Source organism: Hyperoodon ampullatus (genome assembly GCF_949752795.1).
Source record: "Hyperoodon ampullatus genome assembly, chromosome: X".
Taxonomy (NCBI): Eukaryota; Metazoa; Chordata; class Mammalia; order Artiodactyla; family Ziphiidae; genus Hyperoodon; species Hyperoodon ampullatus.
This window is the reverse complement of record NC_136913.1, coordinates 70,789,184-70,812,269: the sequence shown is the minus strand read 5'-3', so window position 1 is coordinate 70,812,269 and position 23,086 is coordinate 70,789,184. Positions and strand designations below refer to the sequence as shown.

General features: G+C 35.5%; 1 pseudogene across 1 annotated transcript in view; it reads right to left on the bottom strand.

Moving 5' to 3' along the window:
- Positions 1 to 4,199, bottom strand: part of LOC307069731 (transmembrane emp24 domain-containing protein 7-like) — a 118,466-nt pseudogene extending 114,267 nt beyond the window's left edge. Inside the window, exon 1 of the transcript in view lies at positions 4,065 to 4,199. The product of the transcript in view is annotated as a transmembrane emp24 domain-containing protein 7-like (transcript). The remainder of the gene's footprint in view (positions 1 to 4,064) is intronic.
- Between the last annotated feature and the right edge of the window lie 18,887 nt (positions 4,200 to 23,086).

Sequence of the window (23,086 nt, the reverse complement as noted above, 5' to 3'; positions counted from 1 at the left end):
ACAAATTCACCAATGATAATGAGCACTAAAAACTATACTAAAAGGAAAAGAAAAGTATAGACAGACCCTAGGACATGTAGTAGAAGCACAGCTATACAGACAAAATCACAGAAAGAAGCATACACATACACCCTCGCAAAAATAGAAAAATGAAATATATATATATCATTGCTCCTAAGTCCAGTTCCTCAATTTTGGGATGATTCATTTTCTATTCAAGTATTCCACAGATGCAGGGTAGTTCACGTTGATTGAAGAGATTTAATCTGCTGCCTCTGAGGCTGCTGGGAGAGATTTCCCTTTCTTTTCTTTGTTTGCACAGCTCCTGGGGTTCAGCTTTGGATTTGGCCCCACCTCTACGTGTAGGTCACCTGAGGGCATTTGTTCTTTACTCAGACAGGACGGGGTTAAAGAAGCAGCTGACTAGGGGTCTCTGGCTCACTCAGGCCAAGGGGAGGAAGCGGTACGGAATGTGGGGCGAGCCTGCAGCAGCAGTGGCCTGTGTGACGTTGCAACAGCCTAAGGCATGCTGAGTGTTCTCCTGAGGAATTTGTCCCTGGATCACTGGACCCTGGCAGTGGTGGGCTGCACAGGGTCCTGGGAGGGGAGTAGTGGATAGTGACCTGTGCTTGCTCACAGGCTTCTTGTTAGCTGCAGTAGCAGCCTTAGCATTTCATGCATGTCTCTGGGGTCTGCGCTGATAGCCGTGGCTTGCACCCAACTCGGGAGTTCATTTAGGCAGTGGTCTGAATCCCCTCTCCTCACACACACAAAACAATGGTCTCTAAACTCTTAGGCAGGTCCAGACCCTTTCCCGGACTCCCTCCCCTCTCTCTGTGGTGCCTTTGACCCCTTCAGTCTGTGTTCACGAAGCCAACCCCTGCCCTCTCCCTGGGATGTGACCTGTGAAGAGGCAGCCTCAGCTCCCAGGTCCCACCTTTCATGGAAGTTGAGCAGACAAGCCTCTCAGGCTGGTGAGTGCTGGTAGGCAGAGATCCTCTTTACGGGGATCTCTCTACTTTGCCCTCTGCACCCCTGTTGCTGCAATCTCCTCTGTGCCTCTGGAGCTTCTGTTCTCATCACCCCCCCACTCCGTCTCTGCCACTGAAGGGGGTTCCTAGTATTGCATATTTTCCTCCTTCACAGCTCCCTCCCAGTGGTGCTGGTCCCATCCCTATTCTTTTGTCTCTGTTTCTTCTTTTTTACTTTGCCATACCCAAGTATGAGTGGAGTTTCTTGCCTTTTGGAAAGTCTGAGGTCTTCTGCCAGTGTTCAGTAGGTGTTCTGTGAGAGTTGTTCCACATGTAGATGTATTTCTGATGTATTTGTGGGTAGGAAGGTGATCTTCACCTCTTACTCTTCCACCATCTTGAAGGTCTCTCTAACCAGTTTTTAAAAACTTTGTTAAGATTCAATAATATATTTTTTAAACATCTTTATTGGAGTATAATTGTTTTACAATGGATATATACAATGGAAGATTCAGTAACATAAAAACAGTTTTCATAGGTTATAGAGAAATTTCCCAGCACCACAGGTGATAAAACACTGCTGTTATATTTGGAGAAATAAGAAAAATTGTAAATTAATATAGAACTACCATACAACCCAGCAATCCCACAACTGAGCATATACCCTGAGAAAACCATAATTCGAAAAGAGTCATGTACAAATATGTTCATTGCAGGTCTATTTACAATATCCAGGACATGGAAGCAACCTAAGTGTCCATCAACAGATGAATGGATAGAGAAGATGTGGTGCATATATACAATGGAATATTACTCAGCCATAAAGAGAAACAAGATTGTTATTTGTAGTGAGGTGGATGGACCTAGAGTCTTTCATACAGAGTGAAGTAAGTCAGAAAGAGAAAAACAAATACCGTATGCTAACACATATATATATGGAATCTAAGATAAATAAATGTCATGAAGAGCCTATGGGTACCACAGGAATAAAGACACAGACCTACTAGAGAATGGACTTGAGGATATGGGGAGGGGGAAGGGTAAGCTGTGACAAAGTGAGAGAGTGGCATGGACATATATACACTACCAAACGTAAAATAGATAGCTAGTGGGAAGGAGTCGCATAGCACAGGGAGATCAGCTCGGTGCTCTGTGACCACCTAAAGGGGTGGGATAGGGAGGTTGGGAGGGAGAGAGACGCAAGAGGGAAGGGATATGGGAATATATATATATATATATATATATATATATATATATATATAAATGATTCACTTTGTTATAAAGCAGAAACTAACACACTATTGTAAAGCAATTATACTCCAATAAAGATGTTAAAAATAAAAAAAAGACAAGAAAAAAATAAAGCTTTCAAATACAATGAAAACAATCAACAAGATATGAGCTCTTTCCTTGACCACTTAGAAAATAATTTAACTTTACTTTTTTCAAAAAATATTAGACTTATTTTCATTTTTTAATTAAAAAGGAGTATTGATTAAAGAAAGCCATTGTTTTGATAAGTCAATACAATATTCACTTACTTTTCTCCATGCATGAGGTGTTTCAATTATATAAGGCAAATGTTGCCTAAATATTTGGAAATTTTCTGATTTTAATAGTTGTCCCCTAACCAATTTCTTCTTCTTCATATATAAATGGTCCATGGCTATTTCCCTATCATTACAACTTCTGGACATTATTCCTATAAAGGAATATATAGCTTGATGGATTTCATCTCTGATTATCACTGTGAAAACATAAATTTAATAAATATATTTTGATTAAGTAGAAAAAGTCTCATAAGCCTCTGAGTCTACTCTCCCAATGTAAGGATATCTGCTACAGATTCTCTGACAGATTGTTCTGGCCTCTGCTTGAACACCTCAGTGAATTTTAGTGTATTCAGTTCATTGCAGCCCTTCAGTCAGTTAAACACTTACTAAGTATCCACTCTTGGAGGATATAAAAATTAATAAACAGAAACCTCAATTAAAATAGAGTCAGGAGGACAGAAAAGGGAGCTCTCAAGATTTACAATAATAGCTGAGCCCAATAGGAAAAAAGAAAGTCTTCCTCTTCTTGCCAGGCAAGAGCTCAGATAATGAGAGAATGTCACAGCTCAGCAAATGTAAAAGCCACTATACTTTGAACTCTCAACTCTCCCAATGAACTCTTTGTTCAATATAGCCTTTCCAACTCTCTTTTCCGCTCTTTAAAAGAGTTCTCCTCTCTTGGCTGTGTGGGTACTTGCACATTGCTCACCATGGTTACAGACCCCTAATCGCCATTCTTTGTCTATCCGGAGTAAAACTATTTTTTTTTTCCTGGAGAAGTAACTCACTATTTTTTTTAAGTGAACAAACAGCATGATGTGAGTAAAAGCCTATCTAAATCTAGTCAGAGAGACTGACACACGTGTCAGTTTCATGCAAAGGTGAGTAGGATTAATGATATTTCAGAATTAAACAATGTAATTGGGGAGCTGTTTTAGAAGGAAAGATTCAATCTGACCAAAAAATCTGGGTTAGATTTTGAGGGAGGTGGGATTGAAATGGGGTGTTTGTTAAAAGGAATGGAGATATTTAAACTAAGTCAAGAATTAAGGGAGTATGACTGAATGTGGATTAAAATGGAGAAGTCATCCGAACAGAAGCAGCTCTAGGATCTAGCTACAGGCATACATCGGAGATTTTGCAGGTTCACTTCCAGACCCAGCAATAAAGTGAATATCATAATAAAGAGAGTGACATGGATTTTTTGAATTTCCAAACATATAAAAGTTATGTTTATACTATATTGTAGTCTATTAAGTGTGCAATAGTATTATGTCTAAAAAATGTACATACTTAATTAAAAATGCTCTATGCTGAAAATTATCTGAGCCTTCAGCCAGTTGTAATCTTTTTTCTGGTGGAGGTTCTTGCCTCAATGTTGACAGCTGCTCACTGATCAGGGTGGTGGTTGCTAAAGGTTGAGGTGGCTGTGGCCATTTCTTAAAGCAAGACAACAATAAAGTTTGCCATATTGATCAACTCTTCCTTTCATGAATGATTTCTCTGAGCATGAAATTGTATTTGATAGCATTTTACTCACAGTAGAACTTTCAAAATTGGAGTCAATCCGCTCAAACCCTGTCACTGTTTTATCAACCAAGTTTCTAAAATATCCTAAATCCTTTGTTGCCATTTCAACAATCTTCACAGCATGCTTTCCAGGAGTAGTTTCCATTTCCAGGAACCACTTTGCTCATTTATAAGAAGCAATTCTTCATCCATTAGTTTGATATTGCAACAATTCAGTCACAGCTTCATGCTACACTTCTAATTCTAGTTCTCTTGCTATTTCTACCACATCTGTAGTTACTTCCTCCACTGACATAACCTCTTCCCATGAATCAGAAGTGTTCTTAGTGGTATCTAGAATGGTGATTCTTTTCCAGAAACTTTTGTATTTGCTTTGCCCAGATCCACCAAAGGAATCACTATCTATGGCAGCTATAGCCTTATAAAAGGTATTTCTTAAATAACAATACTTGAAGTTGAAATTACTCTTTGATCTATGAGCTGCATAATGGATGTTGTGTTAGCAGATATGAAAACAACATTAATCTCATTTTATATCTCCATCAGAGCTCTTGGGTGACCAGGTCCTTTGTCAATGAGCAGTACATAATATTTGTAAAGAACTATTTTCTTTTCTGAGCAGTAGATCTCAACAGTGGGCTTAAAATATTCAGTAAACTAAGCTGTAAACAGATGTGCTGTCATCCAAACTTTGTTGTTCCATTTATAGAGCATAGCAGAGTAGATTTAGTATAATTCTTGAAGGCCTTAGGATTTTCCGAAAATAAAATGAATATTAGCTTTAACATTAAATCACCAGCTGCATTATTAGCCTGTACCAAGAGAGTCAGTCTGTCCTTTGAAGCTTTGAAGCCAGGCATTGACTTCTGCTCTCTAGCTATGAAAGTCCTAAACAGCATCTTCTGCCAATAGGGGATGTTTGTCTACATTTAAAATCTGTTGTTTAGTGTAGCCACTTTGTTAATTATCTTAGCTTGATCTTCTGGATAACTTGCTGCAGCTTCTACATCATCATTTGCTGCTTATCCTTGCACTTTTATGTTATTGAGATGGCTTCTTTCCTTAAACCCCATAAGCCAACCTCTGCTAGCTTCAGATTGTTTTTCTACAGCATTCTCTCTTCTCTCAGCCTTTATAGAATTGAAGAGAGTTGGGGTCTTGCTCTGGATTTGGCTTAAAAGCATGTTGTGGCTGGTTTGATCTTCTCTCCAGACCACTAAAACTTTATATCAGCAATAAGGCTGTTTCGCTTTCTTATCATTCATGTGTTCATTAGAGTAGCACTTTTAATATTCTTCAAAAACTTTTCCTTTGCATTTACAACTTGGATAACTATCTGGTGCAAGAGAACTAGCTTTCAGCCTATCTTAGCTTTTGAATATTTTGCTCACTAAACTTAATCATTTCTAGCTTTTGATTTATAATGAGAAACATGGCACTACTCTTTTTACTTGAACACTTAGAGGCCATTGTAAGGTTATTAACTGGATTAATTTCAATATTGTTTTGTCTCAGGAAATAGGGAGGCTTGAGGAAAGGGAGAGAAACTGGTGAATGGCATGTGAGTAGAGCAGTCAGAACACAGAAAATATTTATTAAGTTCACCATCTTATATGGATGTGATTTTTGACCCCCAAAACAATTACAGGAGTAACATCAAAGATCACTGATAACAGATCACCATAACAAATATAATAATAATAAAAATGTTTGAAATGTTGTAAGAATTACCAAAAGGTGACACAGAGACAAGAAATGAGTAAATGATGTTGGAATAATGGCATTGATATGCTTTCAAGTTTGCCACAAACCTTTAATTTGTAAAAAGCACAATATCTTTGAAGAACAATAAAATGAAGCAAAAGAAAACAAGTTATTCCTGTGCTGTTTAAAATTCTCTAAGGAACCAGTTGGTCCTGGTTTCTTATGGCATATCTCCTCTCAGTATAAATGGTCTTTTCTTTGCTTTCCATCACAATCAACTAATTTTTCTTCTGCTTAGTTTTTGCCCACATCTAACTTCATCTTTCATATGGCTCATCATGGCTACTCATGTTTATTTCTCCCTTCAGTATCAATTTTTCCCCTTCTTACTGCCAGCTGGGAAATTCTCCACCATTTTATTAGTTAAAATTCTTAATAAAATTAAATTATATTTTGTACCAATTTATTTTTTTTGTGATAGGTCATAAGATATAATTGATAGCCCTACTGGATGCTCTAAAATATTATGGATATATAACCATCATACAAATAACTACGGTATGGTGGGAAATAGATGAGGAGTATAGGGTCACTTGACATGAATAAAATAGTCGCCACAGACTGGATAATTTCCCCTTAAAATGGATATGTGTGAAAATAAGGCAATTAAATATTTTCCTGTCCAGTGAGATATTATACATAATACAACTGGACAGATAAGATGATATCAAACTGTAATGATTATTAAATGCTAATCTAAGAAACATAGACTTTTTCTCTGTATATCAAAGGAAGTTTTCAAAGTTATTTGTGAAGGGGAATCATAATAATAGCCAACAGTTATATAGTGCTTAATTGTGCTACAGGAACAATTTTAAGTGCTTTATGAGTTGTAATTCACCAAACATCATTAAGCTTACATCAAAAGAAGTTAGTTCTAGCTGCACCAAGGCATGGCTTGAAAGAAAGAGCTAGAGATCTGGGGTGGGAGTGGGGCGAAGGGTGGAGAGTAGAAAACTGTTTTAATAATTTTGAACACTAGTACTTAAGCATGAGTAACTAAACCAGATCACTGACAAAACAGTAATCTTATGAATACAAGAAACTTTCATAGTTAAACCTGATATAATTATTATTTAACGTTATGTGAAAAGAGAATGGAAGATAGTGCTGAGTTGTAGACCTTAAGAGTCTTGACCTGGAGAAAATTATGATATTACTAAAGACACAAAGGGATGTGGGAAGAAGAGTAAGTTTACAGATAAGATGAGTTTATTTGAGGTGTCTATGGGACATCAGGTGGAGAGGTTTGCATAAAGAGCTCTGGTATTTGGGAGAAAAGGTGACAGACAGAGTTTTGAAAGTCATACCTTGTTACCAAATGAAAGCTTTCAGTGTGAGCTAAGAAATCCCAGTAATAAATGCTGATTTAAGGTTGGGAAAATTATCATTAAAGGAAGTGATTATAGAATCATGGTTCTCTAGAACTGGAAAGGGCCTTAAATATGCACTTTGACATTCTAATTTTGAAGAATTCATTTCAGAGAAAAATTACTAGTCCAAGGTCATAGCATAAGTTATAGATAAAACTAAGGCAAGTGTCCTTATACACTGAAGAAGAAGAGCCAGAAAAATTCCATATCACAGAAAAGTAGGGAGAACAAGATTAATTACAAGGATACTGAGCAAATTTGAAAAGGACTTCTGCTTGATGAAAACTCAGAAAAGGCCACTGAATTAGGCAATTAGGAGTATACTGTTAGAAACTTTTCATTACTGAAATATTCTTTCTTGAACAAAAGTCACCCTCCACCCAGTAACTTCAAACCACCTGTTCTAGTTTTTCGTCCTTGAGCCAATATTGCTCCCTTTTTTTTCTCTTCTTACCTTATATTTTTTATCTTTTCCTCCTCTCCCCTGTTTCCAACCCACATCTTTCTTTATCTTTTTTACAACATAAAAGTGAGTGCAGTTTCGTGTTTTTCAATGCCTTATACTTTTAAAAGATGTTATTAATATATTATTTTTCTTTGTATTTCATCCAAAGCCCGAACTGCAGATCTTATTGCTCCTTTTGATTTCTGTTGATGATGTTATGCATAGTTATTCTATTGCAACAGGTTTTTTTCATTTTGCCATTTAATATAATTTGCCTTGTTTTATTTTATTGATTATCTTCCTCTATTAGGCAGAATGGTTTAAATGCAAATAACACAGAACATTTATACTGAGTCCTGACCGTATCAACTGTATCTCTGTGAGATCTTTAGTAGGTCACTTGACTTCTCTATCTCTTACGTTCCTAATCTGTCAATTGAGGATATTGACTTCCATGCCTATTTTTAGGAATAAATTGTTGGGAAGGTTTGGGGGTGGTTCAGATAACATTTGTATATAAAATTATATGAAAATAGTTTGGAAAATAAAACAGTACTGTACAAAAAGTAGTTCTTACATTTACATAGAATAATATAATGGGTAAAACATGGTATTTGGAGTCACATAGAGCCTAGTTTGAATCCTAATTCTAGCAACTAGCTTTATGATCTAGTGAAAGTTACCTAACTTTTGTAGTTTTCAGTTACCTTATCTGAATAAAGGGGGTAATAAGAGTATTAACCTCCTAAAACGTTGTTGTAAGGATTACAAATTGTATACAAAGTGGGCAAAGTGCTAGGTACATAGTAACTCTTCCATAAATATACTATTGTTTTTTTTTTTTTCTTTGCGTTCCACACCAAGATGTTTTGCTTACACATAAAAGCTTTATGTCAAATCTTCTTGCAATTATCCCTCTTGGAAAGTAGCATAATCAAAGAGACCAGTATATCCTGGAGTCTAATGAGTGTTCCATTAAAAAGGTTTGATACAGATAATTGACTCCGCAAAAGTTAGGATGAAAGCTTTTTTTAAATGTGTTTAATCTACAGAGGGTAGACCCTGCCACTCCTGATGCACTTTTTTTTAATAGTTCATGTTTTGTTTTTCTTTTTCTAATATCTTTATTGTACTAAAATTGCTTTACAATGTTGTATTAGTTTCTGCTGTATAACAAAGTGAATCAGCTATATGTATACATATATCCCCAATATTCCCTCCCTGTTGCGTCTCCCTCCCACTCTCTCTATCCCACCCTTTTAGATGGACACAAAGCACCGAGCTGATCTCCCTGTGGTATACGGCTGCTTCCCACTAGATATCTATTTAACATTTGATAGTATATATATATATATATATATATATATATATATATATATATATGTCAATGCCGCTCTCTCACATTGTCCCTGCTTACACTTCCCCTTCCCCATGTCCTCAAGTCCATTTTGTACATCTTCATTTTTATTCCTATCCTGCCCCTAGGTTCTTCAGAACCATTTTTTTTAGATTCCATATATATATGTATATATATATATATATATATATATATATATATATATATATATATATATATTACCATATGGTATTTGTTTATATCTTTCTGACTTACTTCACTCTGAATGACAGACTCCAGGTCCATCCACCTCGCTACAAATAACTCAATTTCGTTTCTTTTTATGGCTGAGTAATATTCCATTGTATATATGTGCCACATCATCTTCAGCCATTCATCTGTTGATGGACACGTAGGTTGCTTCCATGTCCTGGCTATTGTAAATAGTGCTGCAATGAACATTGTGGTACATGTCACTTTTTTTAATTAAGTTTTAGTTTTGTTTTTAAATTTTTAATATTTTCTTCCAGTTTTATTGACATATAATTGGTGTACAGCACTGTGTACGTTTAAGACATACAACATAATGATTTGACTTAGATAAATCATTTAATGATGATCACAGTAAGTTTAGTGAACATCCAACATCTCATAGAGAGACAAAATTAAAGAAGTAGAAAACACATCCTTTTCCTTGTGATGAGAATTTAGGGTTTACTCTCTTAACAGCTTTCATATGTAACACACAGCAGTGTTAATTATCTTTCTCAGGCTGTACATTACATCCCCATTACTTATTTATCTTATAACTGGAAGTTTGTACCTTTTGACCACCTTCATCCAATTTCCTCTCCCCGCAGATAGGCTGTTTCTTTTTGAATATCTAAATGAAGGGCATAATTCTTTATCTCCCAAAATAAATTGAATAATTTGCCCAAGAAGAGGTAGACATTAATTTTAGAAAACATTGAGGCGTTTTTCAAACACCTACCTCCTCCCAAAGAACCTAATAAAAGACAGTTTTCAAGCAGTTTCTTTATAAGCTTTTTTTTTTTTTTGAAACTGATAATCCTATGTCAAGGAGATACACAGATGTGGAATACTTTTCCAATTATTCTCTGAGTTAGCATGACTGTAATATTGCAAGTGGACTGGAGTAGTCCTCAAAACAACCTAGGACCCTTACAGATTAGAAAGGCTCACCTCTATTCCTTGAACCCCAAATTTCATGGCCTTTTAAAGTGAAGTGAAGATAAAGGGTAAATATTTAGTCAATCTTGTAATTGGTATGGCTGGGAATTTGGATAAGTACTAGACAAGTGGTAGCTGCCAAAATTAATAACAGAAACCAGGAGCAGCCCACCCAAATGTAAGGCACATACACAAGGACACATCACCCTAGGGAAAAACCAGGATCGCAAAAATAACCATGTGTAAGGTATCACACTTGTCTCTGCCCAGGATATCATATCTTCCACTCCCATGAAAAATAATATTCTTCACGTCCCTCATTATTTCTTGCATCACACAGGCATCTCATGAGGGATCACAGTCACCACTGAACTCTCCGTGATTAACAAGTGTCTGGTATACACTTAGTATCCAATACATGTTTACCCAAACGAATGAGTGATATGAACAAGGATTGTTCACCAGTCACATGGTACTTGCTGTTTGCTCTTTTCTGGCTTTGGTGCGCCCTCTGGTGAGGACATTCGGTAATTTCTGAAGCCCTGAAAACTGCTGCTTTTATTTATTTATTTTTAACATCTTTATTGGAGTATGATTGCTTTACACTGGTGTGTTAATTTCTGCTTTATAAAAAAGTGAAGTAGCTATACATATACATATATAACCATATCTCTTCACTCTTGCATCTTCCTCCCACTATCCCTATCCCACCACTTTATGTGGTCACAAAGCACAGAGCTGATCTCCCTGTGCTATGTGGCTACTTCCCACTAGCTATCTATTTTACATTTGTTGGTATACATAAGACCATGCCACTCTCTCACTTCATCCCAGCTTACCTTTCCCCTCCCCATGTCTTCAAATCCATTCTCTACATCTGTGTCTTTATTCCTGTCCTGGCACTAGGTTCTTCAAAATTTTTTATTTTTTAAGTTTCCATATATATGGGTTGGCATACAGTATTCATTTGTCTCTTTCTGACTTACTTCACTCTGTATGACAGTCTCTAGGTCCATCCACCTCAGTACAAACAACTAAATTTCATTTCTTTATATGGATGAGTAATATTCCATTGTATATATGTGCCATATCTTCCTTATCCATTCATCTGTCCATGGACACTTAAGTTGCTTCCATGTCCTGGCAATTGTAAATAGAGCTGCAATGAACATTTTGGTACATGACTCTTTTCGAATTATGGTTTTCTCAGGGTATACGCCCAGTAGTGGGATTGCTGGGTGGTATGGTAATTCTACTTTTAGTTTTTTAAGGAACCTATATACTTTTCTCCATACTGGCTGTATAAATTTACATTCTCACCAATAGGGAAAGAGGTCCCCTTTGCTTCACACCTTCCCCAGCATTTATTGTTTGTAGATGTTTTGATGATGGCCATGCTGACCTGTGTGAGGTGATACCTTTTTGTAGTTCTTATTTGTATTTCTCTAATGATTAAGGATGCTGAGCATTCTTTCATGTTTTTGTTGGCAATCTGTATATCTTCTTTGGAGAAATATTTATTAGGTCTTCTGACCATTTTTGGATTGGGTTGTTTGTTTTTTTGATAATGAGCTGCATGAGCTGCTTGTATATTTTGGAGATTAATCCTCCATCAGTTGCTTTGTTTGCAAATACTTTCTCCCATTCTGAGAGTTGTCTTTTCGTCTTGTACATGGTTTCCTTTGCTGTGCAAAAGATTTGTTTCATTAGTTCTAATTTGTTTATTTTTGTTTTTATTTCCATTTCTCTAGAAGGTGGGTCAAAAAGGATCTTGCTGTGATTTATGTCATAGAGTGTTCTGCCTATGTTTTCCTCTAAGAGTTTTATAGTGTCTGGCCTTACATTTAGGTCTTTAATCCATTTTGAGTTTATATTTGTATACAGTGTTAGGGAGTGTTCTAATTTCATTCTTTTATATGTAGCTGTCCAGTTTTCCCAGCACCACTTATTGAAGAGGCTGTCTTTTATGCATTTAATTTTCTTGCCTACTTTATCAAACATAAGGTTACCATATGTGCATGGGTTTATCTCTGGTCTTTCTGTCCTGTTCTATTGATCTATATTTCTGATTTTGTGCCAGTACAATACTGTCTTGATTACTGTAGCTTTGTATTATAGTCTGAAGTCAGGGAGCCTGATTCCTACAGCTCTGTTTTTTTTCCGTGTGTTTTTGGTTTTGTTTTTCTTTGTTTTGTTGTTGTTTTCTTTTTCTCTCAAGATTGCTTTGGCTATTAGGGGTCTTTTTTATTTCCATACAAATTGTGAAATTTCTGATTCTAGTTCTGTGAAAAATGCCATTGGTAATTTGATAGAGATTGCATTGAATCTGTAGATTGCTTTGGATAGTGTATTCCTTATCACAATGTTGATTCTTCCAATTCAAGAACATGGTATATCTCTCCATCTCTTTAATTTCTTTCACCAGTGTCTTATAGTTTTCTACATACAGGTATTTTGTCTCCTTAGGTCGATTTATTCCTAGGTATTTTATTCTTTTTGTTGCAGTAGTAAAAGGGAGTATTTCCTTAATTTATCTTTCAGATTTTTCATTATTAGTGTATAGGAATGATAGAGATTTCTGTGTATTAATTTTGTATCCTGCTACTTTATCAAATTCATTGATTAGCTCTAGTAGTTTTCTGGTAGCATCTTTAGTATTCTCTATTTATAGTATTGTGTCATCTGCAAAGAGTGACAGTTTTACTTCTTCTTTCCCAATTTGGATTCCTTTTATTTCTTTTTCTTCTTTGATTCCTATGGCTAAAACTTCCAAAGCTATGTTGAATAATAGTGGTGAGAGTGGGCAACCTTGTCTTTTTTTCTGATCTTAGTGGAAATGGTTTCAGTTTTTCACCATTGAGAATGATGTTGGTTGTCGGTTTGTCATATATGGCCTTTATTATGTTGAGGTCAGTTCCCTCTATGCCTACTTTCTGGAGGTTTTTTTTTGCATAAATTGGTGTTGAATTTTGTCAAAATCTTTTTCTGCATCTATTGAGATTATTATATGGTTTTTATCCTTCAGTTTGTTAATATGGTGTATCACATTGATTGATTTGCATATATTGAAGATTCCTGCAATTCTGGGATAAACTCCACTTGATCATGATTTATGATCATTTTAATTTGCTGTTGGATCCTGTTTGATAGTATTTTGTTGAAGATTTTTTGCATTTATGTTCACCTTCTCCTGATACATTTTTTGACTATTTGCAGATCCTCTGATTCACCTCACACTCCTCTGTAGTGAAATAAATGGAGCACAGGCATGTTATCATAAAGCCTGGATTTTAATCTTCATTTTACCATTTAACACAGGTTTCCTTGAGAAAGCCATGAGGACTTTCTCAGGCTTAATTTCTTTATTATGAAATTAGGGTAATCCCTCTTTATATCTCTAACTTGTAGAGTTGTGCAGAAAGTATAGAGAAATATTGGTCAATGTGTCTTGGTAAAATGTAAAATATAATAATGTTAAGTAGTGTTATTATTCAGGGGTCTTTATAGTGGTTTGGGATACTTTTTCAGTTTGAGGATCTAAGTAATCTGGATTACCTGAGGCCCATATTTGAGGTTTCCATGGGTAAAATCAGAATCAGGTCTTATAAGGTCTGTGAGGTGTGTTACAGTGAGGCTCTGGAGTTCCAGCATTTTCCTCATTTTTGCCACATATTCCTCATTTTTCCCTTTGTTTATAAACATGGCTTCTGAGAAAACCAGCGACCCTGGCAGCCACTTGCAGTCCAATTTATCTTCAATGATTCATCTTGTGAATCATCCACACTAATATTTCAATAAAACTGATCACTCTTCTTTTTTTCCTGATTTTAAGCTTTGAGGTATATTGTTCCAAAAAAAACTAAAAAGCGTAGGGAACATTAATGCTTTTTTCATTTATACTTTCAGCTTTTGAGGCAGGTAATGTGTATTAGTAAGAATAGAGAGTATTGCTGAAACAGAACTGCAGATGATTCCCTTATAATTGAATATTTTTGTTAAGTAAATCACTTCTTGTCTTGCCCTTTTTAAAAGAAGTGGTTTCTTTGGTGTCACTAAGCAGGGGAATAGATACTCAAATTCCCTTATAATCCCTCTCCTTGGTATGATTTCTTCTCCAATTAAGAGAAAAAAAACAGAAAGAAAGAAGCATATTACAAGATTATTTTCTTTGTAAGGAATTATACTGTATATGCCTGAAAATATGTTTGTAAAATATGGCCCTATAATTACTATAACCTCACTCTACCTCACCCAAGATTACTGTATTAGAAACTATGTGTATTGAGGAGAACTTTTAAAAGCCTCATTACATAGTACGACTCCATGTTTACAATTGCTTCAGTTTTACTTTTATTTTTTAAAATAATAATTCTTACTATAAAATTAATACCTGTACACACTACAAAGATTGAAGTAAAATTAAGAAATGTATTAAGGTATAATATAGAAAACAAAAATAAGTTATAATCTGATCACATACTGTGCATATTTTTCTGAGATTTTTTTTAGATATCAACCATTACACAGAATTTCAAACTCAGTCAAAATTATTCTCAGACCACAACAGAATAAGGCAAGTAAAGGCCATTTAATAATTTTGCCTGAGAAAAGACAGACTCAAGTTCATTCTGCCACACACAAGATACTAACTACCCACTTATCAGCTAAAATAATTGACTACCACTTCTTTACCAATTACAGCTTTGTCTTCATATTGGTCTCTCTGTTCCCTATAGGTAAGACTTACTGAGATACCTCATCATAGAATGGCCCTCTTCTGTTTTCTGCCAGCATCTAATCTGGAGCAAAATTCCTTAAATACTCCCCCAAATTACCCAACCAAAGCCCAAACCCTATAATATGTTTTTTTTTAATACCCTCTTCCTGAGACACTCCATGATTCTTCATGATGTATGTTCTCTCTTGCTGCAATGAGAAATAAATCCAACATGTTTAATTGCAGACATATATATTATCTATGTTTTTCTGATGCTTTGACATCTGGAGCCTTACTGATCTTGGAGGAATTACCCCCCAAATGTTAGTCAATTTGTAGAGATAGTGAACAACTCAGCTGTGAGTGTGCATTTCAGATGCAAACCAAATAATCTGAAGCCTATATCCTAACCACCTCCTTTATTGGGTTTTCACACTCTAGGTCTCTATTCAACTGCCCTAAACACATCAGGGACAGGTACCAGACAGCTAGGGACAGCTCATAAACCCCCCTATACTCCAGAGCCTGCTGAAATTATTCTAACTGATCCTTAAGCTGCTTACTCTGCCTTGCCCATTCCTTCCTACAGAAAGCATAATAAAGGTTCTTGCCCATGTTTCCCCATTACATTTGTCTCCTGACTGACCCAGGTGCTTACCTGGGTGTCCACCCCTGGTGGCATACCATGTCACCTGTTACTAGGAATTTGTAAATATAAAAACTTCTTCCTTCATGACAGTTATTTCTGTGCCTGTAATGTCTTACCATACCTGATTAAAATAAATCTCATGTATATTTTAAAACACTGTGTCCCTTTAGATGGAGGACAATATATATTTTTTTGTTTGTTATTTCTGCCCGATGGACTTCCTCAAGTGTCAGGGCAAACCTAGGGGGAACGATGACTACATGGGTTGCTAAGTTCGAACTCAAGTGGCTGGACTTATTTGGATGGACTGCACTTCCTAGTGGCTAAAAACACAAAAACATTGGTAATTTGATGCGAATTGCATTGAACCTGTAGATTTCTTTGGGTAGTACAGTCATTTTCATAATATTGGTTCTTCCAATCCAGAAACATGGTATATCTCTCCATCTGTTTCTGTCATCTTTGGTTTCTTTCATCAGTGTTTTACAGTTTTCTGAGTACAGGTCTTTTGCCTCCTTAGGTAGGTTTATTCCTAGCTATTTTATACTTTTTGTTGCAATGGTAAATGGGAGTGTTTCCTTAATTTCTCTTTCTGATCTTTCATTTTTAGTGTATAGGAATGCAAGATATTTCTATTAATTAATTTTGTATCCTGCAACCTTGCCAAATTCATTGATTAGTTCTAGTAGTTTTCTGGTGGAATCTTTAGGATTTTCTATGTATAGTATCATGTCATATGCAAACACTGACAGATTTACAACTTATTTTCCAATTTGGATTCCTTTTATTTCTTTTTCTTCTCTGATCACCATGGCTGGGACTTCCAATAGTATGTTGAATTACAGTGGTGAGAGTGGACATCCTTGTCTTGTTCCTGATCTTAGAGGAAATGCTTTCATTTTTTCACCATTGAGAATTATGTTTGCTGTGGGTTTGTCCTATATGGCCTTTATTATGCTGAGTTAGGTTTCCTCTATGCCCACTAAATGTACATCAATAGATGGATGGATAAAGAAGATGTGGTACGTATATATAATGGAATATTATTCAGCCATAAAAAGAAATGAGATTGGGTCATTCGTAGAGATATGAATGGACCTAGAGTCTATCATACAGAGTGAAGTAAGTCAGAAAGAGGAAAACAAATATCGTATATTAATGCATATATGTGGAATCTAGAAAAATGGTACAGATGAACCTGTTTGTAGGGCAGGAATAGAAAGGCAAATGTGGAGAACGGATGTGTGGACACGGGAGGAAGGGGAGGGTGGGATGAATTGGGAGATTAGGTTTGACATAAATACACTACCATGTGTAAAACAGATAGCTAGTGGGAGCCTGCTATATAGCACAGGGAGCTCAGCTTGGTGATATGTGATGGCCTAGGGTATGCATATATTTGATTCACTTTGCTGTGTGACAGAAATTAACACAACATCATAAAGCAATTATACTCCAATAAAAAATAAAAACATCAAAACATAGTTAGCTATGGGCGTCAAATTCAAGTCAAGAAAGAGAGTCAAGGTCAGTCTCAGAAGAACAGTGTCAGGTTCGGAAATAAGGGGGAAATGCTAGTGATGGAGCACTCAGGGTTCAGGAATGGACTGAAAAAAAAAAGAGAGAGAGGAACCAAAATGGTTCAGAAAATTAACCATGAGTAAAGCAGCAGTGCTCATTATCTGGGGTGGGAGCTAAGGAAGTGTGAATAATCTACATCAATTTAAAAATATTAGTATGCTTTAACATATAGTGTATACTTATTGTTTGAGTTTGTAGATTTCATAGCTTTACTTTAGGATGAGTTATTTTATTTCCTAATAAGTTAAATATAAAATGATCTAACTTTTAATTTAAAAATTTGCTTCTACTAATAAAGTGAGAATACTGAACTGTCTACATTAATACTGAATACATGACAAACCTGATGGTATGAGATTGGGGGGTCTGTCATAAAAGTGTAGAACTGAGCCAGATCAGATACCCTCAGAAAGAAATGGTTCAGGTAACTTATTCTCCCCATACTGGCTAGAACAGGAAACTCTGAGGCTCAAGAAATATTTGATTACAAATGAAATCATTTCCAAGCAATAGTCTATATATGAACACATTGAGTATTGCTTCTACATACACAAGACTCAAAAGTGAACTGTTACTCATACTTCTATTTGGGACTATTGGAAATAGTGGGTTCTGCTAAGATATTTGAATTCATGAGTTTTATGAATCTTGATTTTCAAGTTACTGAAAGTGTTTTTTCTTACAAATAATATGGATATATCATTTTCAGGTTAGGAATTTTGTCTATAAAATCCTGAATAACATTGCCAAGCTTTTTTTCCATTAGTCCCTTAGCAATCCTTCTGTTAATGGTGACTGTGTTGAGATATCATATACAGTAATTAATCTAAGGTCATTATTGTATCTCTTACATGAAAAATGGTAGAGAATGCCATGTCAGTTGATTTGAATGAAATATAAGCTCTTTTGTAATGAAGTATAGTAGATTTACAACATTGTGTGTTTCTGGTGTACAGCAAAGTGATTCAGTTATACATATATACATATTATTTTTCATATTATTTTCCATTATGACTTATTGCAGGATATTTAATATGGTTCTCTGTGCTATACAGTAGGACCTTGTTGTTTATCTGTTTTATATATAGTAGTTTGTATCTGCTAATAGCAAACTCCTAATTTATCCCTCTCCCACCATTTTCCCCTTGGTAACCATACGTGTGTTTGCTATGTCTGTGAGTCTGTTTCTGTTCCATAAATAAGTTCATTTGTGACATATTTGAGATTCCACATATAAGTGATATCATATGGTATTTGTCTTTCTCTGACTTAATTCACTTAGTATAATAATCTCTAGGTCCATCCATGTTGCTGCAAATGGCATTATTTCATTCTTTTTTATGGCTGAGTAGTATTCCAATGTGTATATATACACATCTTCTTTACCCAAAATATAGGCTGTTAATAATTAAAAGCATGTTCCACAAATTTTTTATTTGCTCCCCAGAAATCTGTAGTGAGAAAGACGTTCTCTAAGACCCCTTTTTTTCTTTAATATTGGGTTAGCCAAAATGTTCGTTTGGGTTTTTCCATAAGATTTTACAGAATAACCTGAATGAAATTTTCGGCCAACCCAATATATTAAAATAAAATAAAACTACCTCTCTCTTTTCTTCTCGTCATCTCTCACTTGCACTCTTTCAACTGTAAATACTTTTAGATGTCATGGAACTGAGCGTATTTCTTTAGGATATTTACACAGATAGATGGTCTTAATAAATATCCTAAACGCCAAGAGGAAATATCATGTGAGGACAGTCCCACTATATATTTGCTTAACATATAGGATCGTTGGCTCCCTGAGTCAGAAGGAAGGCCGAAAAATTAGTGGAACATGCTGTATATCATCTAGTCTAGTTCATATTTACATCCCAGTCCCTTCTGCACAAGACAGTCTTTCAAAATTTGAAGACAGTTTTCACAGTCCCTCAGGCAATTTAGGTACAGATTATTTTTTTGACCAACCCAGCTACCTATCTTTGGTTGTTTCAGTTTTTTTTAATTGATTTATTTATTTTTGGCTGTGTTGGGTCTTCATTGTTGTGCACAGGCTTTCTCTAGTTGTGGCGAGCAGGGGGTACTCTTTGTTCTGGTGCATTGGCTTCTCACTGTGGTGACTTCTCTTGTTGAGGAGCACGGGCTCTAGGTGCCTGAGCTTCAGTAGTTGTGACATGCGGGCTCAGTAGTTGTGGGTTGCAGGCTCTAGCGCCCAGGCTCAGTAGTTGTGGCACACAGGCTTCGTTGCTCCGCAGCATATGGGATCTTCCCAGACAAGGGATCAAATCCATGTCCCCTGCATTGGCAGGCAGATTCTTAACCACTGTGCCACCAGGGAAGTCCGGTCGCAGTTTATTAATGTTCTTTTAAAAATGTGGCACAACATTCCAGATTTGATCTGAGCTATATACTTCTATTTATGTACCCTAAGATAGCATGAGCTTTGTAGAAAGCCATGATATGCTGCTTGGTTCATATGAAACTTGCTGTCAGCTAAACTCCCCAATGGTTTTATAATGTCACTTCAATTCTGTTCTTGTAAAATTAATCTTTTTGAATTTAAATGCATGACTTAATTCCATTAAGTGTCATATTTTTAGCCCAGTATTTATTATAAATAATACAATAATAATAATCTGATAATTATCTTCTTTTAGTCAGTAAACATTTTCTGGGGCCAGATGGTAAATATCTTTAACTCTACCACCTATAGGGTCTGTGTTGCAACCACTCTGCTAGCATAGTGCAAAAGTAGCCATATACAATTCATAAACTATTGGGTGTGACTGTGTCCCAGTAAAATTTTGCTTACAAAAACCAATGAACAACATTGGACCCATGGAGTTTAGTTTGTCACCCCCTATTCTAACATGTACATATAATCCTGTCTTCAGTCTTCTGAGAGGAAGGTCTATGGCTTTCCTCAGATTCTTAATGGAATTGAGGTCTTCAGTTATGATGATGAACATATACTCTGGAAACTCTGTCTAACTATGCTCTTGCTAAGTTTATATTCATTTACATATAAAACAACAGTCCCAGTTTATGCCTATTGTCTCAGTGTTCTGTCTGGTTAGTGCTATCTTTCACTCTCAAAAGTCTCCTAGTTTGGTTAAGAACTATATGGTTACTCTACTAATATGCCATATGGATATGATCTCTATTAGGTCCAGAGACATTTCTAAAACTTGGAATCACTTCAATATCTTTCTTCTAACCATTCAAGCAAGTAATCTTCCAAAGACAAGTACTTTGTTATTTTTTCTCTATTCAGTTTTAAAATGGCAGATTAAACAGATGAAAAACAAAGGGCTATTTTGCTGAACTGAAGATGGTTTAAGTTAGTAATATATTGAGAATAATTTAGGGGCAGACAATAGCTCCATAAAGAGGAAAACAGGCACTGTGGTCAGAAAAATAATACTGAGGCAGGAATAGAGAAGAGCATGCACACATGGTCCCTGTTTGTGAACACTACCACAAAATTCATGATTTTTTAGTCTCCTGATTTTGTGTGCTAGAGAAGAAAATGCTTAAAATTTTTGAGATCCTCCTGAGAACTTTAGAAATTAAAAACAGAAGATTGCCAAGACTTTGAGGTGCAACTGTGGTAGAAGGTTGGACTACTTGGGCCTTTGCACTTTTTTCAACACTACAACTCAATAATTCCTCTAGAAATTTGTTTTCTAAATAGAAGTTGAGATAAATTTGCTTCTAAGATTAATAGTGTTCTAGATCTGTTCTTCCATTAGCTAGCTATGTTGATTTCAAGTCATTTACCCTCTCTGGGCATTTTCTGTCCCTTTTTTATTTTTCAAGTGGGATAATAATCTGTGTTTTGCCAGTAGAGATTTTGGGGAAAATATATATATATATATATATATATATATATATATATATATATATATATATATATATATATATATATATATATATATATATATATTATTTTAACCTCTATTTATCTATTTTCCTGAGTTTTGTGGGACTAAACTTATGGCAATGTCCTTAATTGCATATCTGACATAACTGCTGTTATTCTTTTTTATCCCCAGAAAGTAATGCTCAGTAAAATCTGTTTGAGTCCCTCCCTTATTTCAAATTGTAGGACAGTCTGGCCCCCAACTTCATGGAGCCATTCAAGACTATGAATCTTCCACTTTATGATGAAGAGACATTTTAAAGACTTGAGTAGGTCCCTTACTCTCTTTTACAAAAGGAAATAAATGCAGTATGCCCAAGAATGCAGGGACAATTTCTTTTCTTCTACCAGGTACTTGTGAATGTGAACTTGATATAAGCAGCTCTTTCCAGGTGGAGCTTAGGTGCGATTTTTTAAAGCATGCATGCAGGGGCTCTTCATCCCAATATAACTGTTCCTTGTCTGATATCTATCTGAACTTTAAAAACTAGATATTCCCCTAAAGACTTGAAATATTAAAGATGGGTTTAATGAAGAAATAACGTTAATCCCTTCTGTGTGTACTATGCTTTATCATTTACAAAGCCCTCTGAATCAGGCAGGGCAGGTGGTAACATTCTCTCTTTACAGGTGGAGAAACTGAGGCTTTAAAAATTGAATAAGATTTGTCTAAATCTAAACAGATTAATGGAATGACTAACACTGAATCCAAGATGAATTTTAAGGTATTTTAAAATGTCTTTTCTTTCTTTGGCCTGATTCAGATAAACTTTACCCTCATGGCAACTTGGTGATGTAAATAAGAGTAATTTAAAGATAAAACTGTTAATTGTTACTATAATTAAAAATAGATACCCACATTCACCTGATATTCTGCATAAAAAAAGATGGAATTTTTGCCTTAAAAAAAGTACCTGCTAAAACGTCCAAGTTAAAGAGTTAGTTATACATATCTTAATCAACTCAATACTTCATGACTTGACAGTAGTGAAACTATACTTCAAGGCCCAAAACTCAATAAAATACAGAGGCTTGCATTAGGGAATCAGTGTTTAAAAAAATATATTTAAGTATTAACAATAACATTCTGATAATTGCTGCCACCGATTTAGTCTTCTATGGAGATTTTTAAAAGAAGCTTTGTACCCATTGAAAAGAAATCAGTCATGACAGTTTGTTTCTTGGCATACTTCTCTCAACAACTAGTTATTGAGAATCAACACTGTGCTAGTCTCTGTGCGGTATAGAAAACAATTAGAAGTCACAATCCCTGACCTAGAGAAGCATATATCTTAGTTGGAAATTTATATAACCCCTAGGGTGCAAAACAAAATATTACAAAGCAGAATATTATCACTTTTTAGTATGTACTCTAAGGAACATCATCTTTGGATAATATAGCCATTGTCCTGGTATGCATTGAGTAGCATGGATTTCTGGAGGTAGAAATGCACATTCCATTGCATCAGAGTCCAAAAGGAATGTACACCATTAGGTTTTCAGAAGGATATAATGGTTAATAATAGAGGCTCTGGTAACTTTACCCAGGTTTCAATCTTGGATCAGTTACTTGCTAATTTGGGTTCAACCTATTTGAGTCTCAGTACTTCATTTATAAGAAGTGACAATTAATAATACCTTATAATGGTTTTTACAAATTAAATAAGATACTCCATAGAAATGTTTTAGCATAGGGCTTGGGGCATAGTAAATGCATGGTAACTATTATTACTATTTCCTAAGGTTACATATTGAATTTGCTATGTTACTTTTAATTCCTTCCACAAATTTAATTCCCCTTAAAATTTGACTATCGAACTTCAAACCCACAGTATTTAGAATATGACAATTTAGAAATACGGTCATTGAGATATAATTAGTTAACTTAAGATGAGGTTATAAGGGGTAGGATGGGGCCCTAGTTCATTATGACTGGTGTCTTTACAAAAGGGAAGATTTGGACTCAGACTTGCAAAGAGGAGAATGCCATGTGACTATTGGGGTTGTGTTGCCATAAAACAAGAAGCTACCAGAAGGTAGGAGACAGGCCTGGAATA